This window comes from Microtus ochrogaster, chromosome 18 (genome assembly GCF_000317375.1).
Source record: "Microtus ochrogaster isolate Prairie Vole_2 chromosome 18, MicOch1.0, whole genome shotgun sequence".
Classification (NCBI taxonomy): Eukaryota; Metazoa; Chordata; class Mammalia; order Rodentia; family Cricetidae; genus Microtus; species Microtus ochrogaster.
In genome coordinates this window covers 20,251,593-20,261,525 of record NC_022020.1, presented here as the reverse complement: position 1 = coordinate 20,261,525, position 9,933 = coordinate 20,251,593, and positions in this window count along the sequence as shown.

Sequence of the window (9,933 nt, the reverse complement as noted above, 5' to 3'; positions counted from 1 at the left end):
GCCCGGTGTTCCGGCCGCGTTCCGCCGCCCGGTGTTCCGGCCGCGTTCCGCCGCCCGGTGTTCCGGCCGCGTTCCGCCGCCCAGTCAAGCCCTAACTTCTTAAAACATTTTGAATGCCATATTCTGTAGCCTTTGAATGGTTTAAAGAATACCTGTCTATCTGAAATACTTCTTAGAAAATCTAACTACCATGATTACAAGCTTGACTATTATGGATGATTATCTATTAATATGTATTTCTTAATTATATATTACATTTTAAATGAACTGCACAAACACAATATCTGAATCAAGAGCAGAAATATACAAATAACAAAATTGACCTTAAGTTTGTATCAATAAACCGAGATTCATACCAATGCAAATCTCTATAGCATGTTCCCCTTTAAATGTAAACAAACATTTATAAAGTATATTTGGGAATAGTTCTGTCCAAACTTCTTCCTGCTATTTATTTGGCGAAGTAATTTTTTGAGGGGTGTTCACAGCAACATCTCAGGGGCTCGTGGTCTGTCAAATCATATTAGCCTGGAATGAATCCACAGGTTCTTTGTGAAAACAATAGAAGAACCTCTTTTCCAAAGTGATATAGCCTTAAACCCAAATTCTGAAATCAAGATATCTTTATAATATAGATGCTGGTTTAGCTTAGCAGCCCATACAATGAAATGTCTCTCTGTACTAAGCTCCTTCACAGTCAAAAAATTCAAAGAAAACACAATAATATACATAATCCAGACTGACTGTGTATAGTCCATCTTTACATGGCTTATTTTTCTTTACTCCTTTTAATCTATGACTGTCTGTAGTCTGTCTCTTTAAAGACCTTACTTTTAAAAAAAACCATTTACTTTTTTATAAGTCTCTATACTCCTTTTCTTTTTTCTCCCAAGCCTACATACATTTATCCAACACTATGACCCATTTAGAGGTCTTTTCCATTTGGATTTGTTATTATTGTATATCTGTAATTATTTTCTGACCAGAAGTGTTTCTTAAAATGCTAAGCCCTCTTTATGAACTTAAGTTGCGCCATTGCTAGGGGAAATACGGAAGTGCCTGCTTGCCCTACCCAGCCCAGCATTGTGGAGCTGCTTGCCGTCTCTGAGAGCCATGCACAGTGCCCCATCTCTAGGCACAGATCTAGTCCATGTTGTCACTAAGCAAGTCATAGCATGTTGCTCCCAAACCTCATTCAAATACTTGGTCTCTTGAAAGAACCAGAGGTCATACTGACAGCATGGCCCAGAAAGCTGGCATTTCAAAATGGTGTGGCTTTTTTTCTGCTACAGCTGAGTCAGGAAAACCTCTCTTAAAAGAGCTGCAGCACGTTGCCAGTAAACAGTAAGAAGCTGTGTTAAACTCTGTATTTTTGTGTCTAGAATTCCTTTTTAAGCTCTCTCAGGTTTTTAGTGGATTTGAGTTTGCCACATTGGGTGCCAATTTGTAGTGGGAAGCTGCAAGTTTGTTCCCAGCCACTTGGCTAGCTTAGACCTGAAATAATTACACAGGAACTATATTAATTAAATCACTGCTTGGCCCATTAGCTTCACATTCTTATTGGCTAACTCTTACATATTCATTTAACCCATTTTTATTAATCTGTATATCACCATGTGGCTGTGGCTTACTGGGTAAAGTTCCCAGTTTCTGTCTCCAGTGTGGCTGCATGGCTTCTATTCAACTCCATCCTTCTTTCTCCCATGCTATAGGCCAAGCCAGTTTCTTTATTTATTAACCAATAAAACAACACATAGACTAAAGGACCTCCCACACCATAAAGTTTGGTTTTCTCATGCTATCCCACATTTTTTGTATGCTCCTTTCCTGTGTTTTAATTTTTTTCTTGTTCCTTCTAGTGCCTCTATTCTATCTTCAAGTCCGCATAGTCTGGGTTTTCAATTCCATCTTCATTTCATCCTGTGTGTTCTTTGTTTCTATCTCTTTATTGAATTCTGTTCTAATGACCTGGATTGTCTTCACCATGTCTATCTGCCTTACGTTTTTGTTCTCTTAGGCATCACTTAGGCTTTTATTTTCCTTAGTGTTCTTTCTCCTTAAGTTTATTGAGTCATTTCTTTCTGTCTTCTTTAGACACCTTGAATTCCTTAACACAATTTATGATTTTTTTTTTAAAAAAAATCTGTGTTCTGCTATTTATCTAAGTGATTCTAATTCCCCAAAATTATCTCAGGGCTGATAGAGGGGAGATGCTGGCTTGAGCTTTCATACTGTTTGCATATTTGCACCATTGCAAATAAGTCTATCCATTGTAGACTTATTTTGTTTATGTCTTAATTGAATAGAACAGGTTGGGGCACAAAGGAGAGGTGCAGGTGATTGGATCTAGAGGTTGGAAATGGCTTGAATGGAGTGAAGTCAGATGACAGGAAGACTGGGTTGGTGAGCAGATGTGCATCCTGTCCTAAGCCTGGTGCGTGGGTAGATCTGGAGGTTGGATAGGGTGTGTGGAGGAAGAGAATCAGACAGTTCTAAGTCTAGACCCTAGAGAAGGATATGCAGGATGTGGCTGGATGGAAGGTTTGATACAGTGTGGGAGCAGTCTATAGGTGAAAGGGCAGGCAGGAAAGATCCTGGCAAAAGCCTAGATGCTAGCGGCATGATGCAGTCAAGTGTAGGCAGACTGAGCAGGGTATGGATGTGGGATCTAGACAAGATCTGGTAGGTTATGGAGAGGGAATGGATGGGTGGGTCAGGTAGTATCACTAGGCTAGCCCCTTTAGTAGGAAGTCAACATCTGGCTGGATGGAGAAGCTAGGTTTGATTTGGGAGGAGCATGTGGGTCAGGGCCAGGCAGGGCATGTTATGGTAGAGTTCTAGTGATTGGCTATGGTGCAAAGCCTATCTTCTTAAGTGCTACTACCAGGTATGAGGTCAGCAAACTCAAAGGTTTATTATTAATCTCTGCATTAGCATGAGTCTGTGGCCTACCAGTAAGGTTCTGGGCATCCTTCTTTGGCAGTTATGTGGCATCTCCCTCCCTGACTTCACCTTCTTTCTCCCTGCATTCAGTTTAGCTTTCCTGCCTAACTCTATTCTGCCCTGCCATAGGCCAAAGCAGCTTCTTTATTAAACAATGGTTATAAAATATATTCACAGCATATAATAGAGGGGATTCTCACATCACTAGCATCACTCCAGACATATAAACTTCCAAACAATGCCCTGCTTGCTGCACCAGTAGGAAGCAGTCTGACAGTAAAGGATGCCTCCTATTACGTTTTTGTATAAAGGATTTGGAATAAAAGAAATTCCTCACTCCCAAATCAAGATTTTAATCCAGTGCCAAGGCTACAAAACAAAACAAACAAACACAAACAAAAAAAAAACTCTCAAAACAAAAAACCTTGTTATTTGTGGAATTACAGAAAACAGTCAACTTCTACCACCTCCCCTGGAGCTTGAAGGTTACAGAAAGCAGCAACCTAGCATCTTCCACCCTGCACTACCTACTCTTGGTGAAGGAATTTGATTCCTCAGACTCTGTGTGCCGAATTCTCCTGTATGTTCAGATGTTGAGTTGTGGGCTTTGTGGCTCCAAACTGAGACCATCCAAGGCTGCTCTCACTCCCCATCGTGAGTCAGGCAGAGCCTGTCCTTTCATTTTCCCGTCACTGACTTATTTCTTACAGAACTGAGGCACAAAATAAAAAATAACCCCAATGGATCTGTTTTTCTAAAAAACTCAGAAAGGAAGGTTAAGTCCACACAAGCACGGTATGTCATCCTAGGCATCTCAGTCCTTAAAGGAATTGCGCAAGGAAAAAAAAAACGCTACAGGGTGAGAGATTTGCATAAAGACATGAGGGGAAACTATCACGAAGCAAAAAGATGAGGAGAATCATTTTTAATGCTTTCACTGAACATATGGATAAACAGGAAGCATGATAAAGAACTCTGTCAGGCAGTCACGTTTCTACACCTGCAGAGTTATGATCAGTGGGTGGGTCAAATTCTCTCTGCACAAGTGGAGAGTAGATGAAGGTGTGTCTGGGACTCAGAGAGAAGGCAAAATTACAAGATAGAAACAGAGAGACAGAGAGGAGGGACAGGAGAAACAAAGAGCAAGAAGAAAGATGAAAAAAAAAGCAACAATACTAGGCTGTCCTTGTGAAACTGCCTGGGATCTAGGCCTATCTATATTTGGATAAAAAGTTAGCTGCCTGTGCTGAATGCTTGGAGGACCTTGGCATTATCAGTCACCGGTTGGAAAATTCTGTAGCTGCTCGGTTTATTTTTCACACCCAGTAATGCAGTACAGAAGCCTTCAAGGTCTGGAAATAAATATCCCTGTTCTTCCCCAGGAAACACTTCAATTAGCAAATAACTGGAACTGCGTCATTACCATTTAATTTTCTAGGCAGTTCCAATGGCACCTGGAAGATAATAAAAAGATGTTGATATTATTCATATCTTTAACTGCTCCTATTAGCATGTTTTCCGCTATCCTGTGGGCAAAATTTTTAACACTTGGCTGGGCATACAGTAGAAAAAGGAGTCATAATAATCCAGACTGAAATACTCTTCTAAGTACCCATTACATCGAATAGCTATAAGCAACAATATACCTTTGCAATAAAACCTATTTACTGGTAAAAATTAAAATTGCTTTAATGGTTTTATAGCAGTCACACAATTAAAATAATTACACCATCTTGCAGTTGTTCTGATGAGTCTGGGTGCAAAGTAAAATAAAAGAGAGGAAAACAAAAAAGCCTACATTCCAAAAGCTAATACAAGAACTCTATAACAGGAACCAGAGCCGCCCTCTTTCTTCCAAAGCCATTTCTTGGTCATCTGAGTACAGAGTGCCCTTCTGTACACATGCACAAAGAATCATCACCCCACACTGTTGATAAAGCTTTCTAGAACATTGTTTATGTGTTATGTCTGTTTATGGAATCCTTTGGAAATCTCTTTGTCTTGACTTAGCATGTTTTGTCAACAAGCTAGACATTTCCTGGCCATGCTCAAAAATCATTTATATGGAACCCAGAAAACCAAGACTCTCATAATCTCCATAGGTTTTATTCGAATGTAGACTTTTGATTAGTTTCAGATAAATAATTTTGGATTCCAAGGCTCATTATGAACTTGTCAATGGCATTTGTGGACTCAGAGTTTTGTGATAGTCTCTGGGAGAAAAGCAGACAATATGCATATCTCTAAATATGGCCATTTAGATCAAGTGAATTGCCATTCCCTTTTTATTAACATACATAATTTAATAACGTGAGTTGGAAAGAAGATAAGATAAATACAAAATCAAATGTAATTTTCAAACTGGTACTGGCTAGGTGGTCCTTGAATGTAAGACCATTTATTTCTTTATCACACACATTCCAAGTATCTCTAACAAGCTGAAAATCTGATACTTGTAAAATGAGACGTGAATAAGGCATAATCCCCAGCATCGAGAAGCCATTCATACACGCTGGGAAAAACTGGAACATGAAGTAGTTATTCTGTTTGAACTCCCTTAAGGTACAGTGCATTCATTTCTGATCTTCTTTTCATAATAGATAGGAAATGGAAATGATCCAAATGGATATTGAAAATGTGATACATAAACACTGTGGAATATTACTTAGCTGCAAAGAAAATGAAATTACGAATTTTGCAGGAAAATGGATAGAACTAGAAGAGATAGCATTGAGTGAAGTTACCCAGATCCCACATGATGAACATCACATGTTCTCTCACATGGAGGCTCCTAGCTCCAAATTTTCAGATATGTGCACTTGCCTGGAGCAACTGCAGAAACCAGGAAAGCAAGATAGGGCCATTGTCAGTAGTTTGAGAACAATAGAAAGGGAACAGCAGGGTACAGGAGATCTGAGCTGATAAATGGGAGGACTGATATTTAGGGAGGCAAATAGAGAGGAAGATGGAAGGAGGGAACCAGGATACAAGTGATCTGATCTGGGAAGTGGGGGAAATATAGGGCTCTTTAGTGAGGGGAGAGTGAGGTAGAATAGGAAGAAGTAGGGAGGAGGGCAAAATAATAATAAAGATGTTTGAAAGAGTCATGAACGCATACTATTGGCTATTTATCTCAAATAGTTACAATACATGTAATTCTGTATATAAATATACATATTTTAAAGCATACTTTTCTCACCTGGCCCAACAAAGCTCCCTCCAAGAGCTTACATTTGCCCTTTCAATTTCTGTGAAGAGGTTTTTGGATTTTTGAAGGGGATTGCATTGGATATGTAGATTGTGTTCAGTAGGATCATCATTTTACTATATTAATTCTACTGATCCATGAATATGGGAGATCTTTTCATATTTAATTTCTTTCTTTTAGTGTCACAGAGTTTTTATTATACAAGTCTTTTACTTGTATAATAAGTCTTTTTTTTTTTTGAGGCTGTTGTGAAAGACATTATTTCCCTGATTCCTTTCTTCATCTGTCATTTGTGTATAGAAAAGTTACTGACTTTTAGGGTGGGTAATTTTATGTCCTGTTACTTTGCTGAAAGTGTTTATCAGCTGTGCATGTTTCCTGGTGGAATGTTTCGGGTCTTTTATTTATAAAATTGTATCATCTTCAACTCAGATACTTTGACTTCTTCCCTTCCTACTTGTATTTCCTTACTCTCCTTCAGCTGTCTTGTTGCTCTAGCTAAGACTTCAAGTACTATATCGAATATATATGGAGAGAGTGGACATCCTGTTCTTTTTCCTGGTTTTAGTGGAAATGCTTTGAGTTTCTCTCCATTTATGTTGATGATGGGTGTGGATTTGCTGTATATTGTCTTTATTTTTTATTTTATTTTATTTTATTTTTTTGGTTTTTCTAGACAGGGTTTCTCTGTGGCTTTGGAGCCTGTCCTGGAACTAGCTCTGTAGACCAGGCTGGTCTCGAACTCACAGAGATCTGCCTGCTTCTGCCTCCTGAGTGCTGGGATTAAAGGCGTGCGCCACCATCTCCCGGCGCTAATGTCTTTATTTTATTGAGATAGGTCCCTTGTATCCCTAGTCTCTCCAGGATTTTTATTGTGTTGTGACCTTGGATATTATTGAAGGCCTTTTCTGTATCTAGTGACAAAATCATGTATTTTTGTCTTTCAATCTGTTTAAGTGGCAGATTAAATTTTTTTGACTTACTTATGTTGAGCCATCCTTGCACTTCTGGTATGAAGCCAACTTGAGTGTGGTGGATTATCTTTATGATAAGTTTTTGGACACAGTTTGCAAGTATTTTATTGGGAAACTTTTCATCTGTGGTTATTAGGTCTTTAATTTGCTTTCTTTTTGGCGTCTTTGTAAGGTTTAGATATCATAGTAACTGTGATAAGAATTAGGCAAATTATTTTTTCGAGATAGGGTTTCTCTGTGTAGCTTTGGAGCCTGACCTGGCACTTAGTCTGTAGCTCAGACTGGCTTTGAACTCACAGAGATACACCTGCTTCTGCCTCCCAAGTTCTGAGATTAAAGGCGTGTGCCACCGCCACTTAGGTGAATCAGGCAATGTTTGTAAAAATAATTAGGCAATTTTCCTTCAGGTTATATTTTGAGGAATAATTTTAGGAGTGCTGATGTTAACTCTTCTTTGAAGGTCTTGTGGATCTGATCTGAAACCATCTGGTCCTGGACTTTTGTTGGTTAGGACACTTTTACTTTGTTACTCTCTCCGGATCTTAGGTAAGTGTGGTGGCTGTGGTAGATTGTGCCTCTATATGTCAGTGGGTGGCAGAGAGAAATAGAGTTGGGTTAGGAGAGAAAATCAATAGGGACGTCAGGAAAGAGCTAAGGGGATCCTGTCCACACCAAGAGGCAGGGTCCCCTGGGAGTTGGAGCTGTGGCAGGAGGAAGGACCCCTGTAAGTGTGTTGAAGGGAGACAAAGAATAATCTGGAGAGACAGGCATGAGAGGGCCATGGGAACCCTGAGCCTAAACCAAAAGTTGGAGTCTCCAGAGGATGGAGATGAGGTGGAGGAGGGCATCAAATGCAGGCCGTACTGGCTAATGGTGAGAACAGAGAGATCATGATGGGGAAGACGGTGTCAGTCACCTGCCTGAGTCCCCATTATGAGTGTCCACCGAGGTAGGCTCCAGGTAGACAGCATTTCTAGGATTCTGTGGCTGATGCCAAGGAATGGGAAAGGAGGGTTGAGAGGATCCCCAGGAAGGAGGAAAGTTGCCCCCTAAAAAGGTTCTGTGGAATCTCCAGGGAGTTGGAATAATGTGGCAATGTTCTAGAGATTATAGGCTCTTATGAAAGTTCAGGTGCAATTAATTAATAGTGGGACTGAGACTTTATATATAAAACATTGATGTCTTTGCCCATCGAATGAAAATAACTACTGTGGTGGTTTGATGGTTTGAATAGAAATCCTCCCTGCCCTGCACACCCCTCCCTCCTGGCTCACAGTTTTGAACACTTGACCCCCGACTGTTTGTGATGCTGTTTGAGGAAGTTGTGAGGAGGTGCTGCCTGGACAGAGGAAGTATCTCATTGGGAGTGAACTTGAGGAGTTTCTAGCCTTCTGCAACTTCTTGTTTGCTGTCTTTGATCGAAGGATGTTCTCTGTTTCTTGCTTTGGCTGACTGCCTCCCCAACCATTGTGGACTCTTACCCTGGAACTCGGAGACTCAGATAAACTCTTCCTTTTTCAAGTTGTATTTGGTCATGGTGTTTAATCAGACCAACACCCAAGCAACTGATGCAACTACTGACAATACAAAATGGAAATAAAATACTTGATAGAATAAGTGTGAACAAGTGTGTGGATAAGGAGCAAAATGTGATAAGCATGCATTTCATGGTAGCCCTGAGAGAAGTGCACATATTTCATGGTTTGTACTCTCCAACAGTTCAAACAATGTGGTTGGGGATAAGAATCCATATGAAGAGGAAATGCAGTAAGCAAATAAGACTGAATGTTAACAATAGATAAAGCTGGATAAAAGAAGACGAATGGTCCTTTTCTTTTCCCATGTTATGTAAGTTAAGAAACCCGTTATTTAAGGCAGTTCAGAATTTAATGGCATAATGAACCCATGACAGATGGCGTGGTACAACAAAATATGTGCTTGTTCATCATCCCCGGGAATTCCTGGGGCAGAACTTCCCAAACCTGAAGTTCTCTGGTGGGACGAATACACTTTGTGCTAATAACATGATAAACGCGTTCCCTAATAGCCTCAGGCTGACAATTGGTCACCAGAAAAACATACTATGTGATTATAAGTCTGGAAATTTAGTACTGTTGATGGAGAAAATCAGTCTAGTTGAAGAGAGTGAAAACTCCATGAATTTGAACTCTACGGTCTAAAAACAAACAAACAAACAAACCCCACAGATTCAAACAATCTTGAAAATGCATTGTAAGATTTTTACAGAATAACAGCTGCTAGGAAAGACGCTCACAGTTGCACCATTTCCTGTGAATTATGGCCAAGGCTGTGAGGGTTAAATGGTTCTTAAGCAAAGTATTAGGTGCTCTCTCAATAACTAGACTGTGGGAAATCGAGTTCTACATAGTAATGGTTGGTAAAGTTAGTGATGTCTAAGGCCACTTTGTACTTATCATTCTGGGCAGAGGTTCAGCTACACATTTGCCTAATCTGACTCCCTAGACCTCCCAATTTCATTTTAAGTGTCCTAAGCCACTACTATATCACTTGTAAATATATTTTTTAAATTTTATTTAAAAATAAACAAAACAAAGCTATCTTTTATTTTCCATGCCAAATCCAGTTCCCATTCCCTGCCCTCTTCCTGTACTCCACTCCTGAGAGAGGGGAAGGCTTCCCATGGGGAATTAACAAAGTCTAGCACATTGCTTTGAGGCAGGACCAAGGCCTTCCCCACTTTATCTAGGCTAAGCAAAGTATCCCTCCAAAGAGAATGGGTTTTAAAAAACCAGAACAAGCAGTGGAGGTAAATCCTTGCCAGCGGCC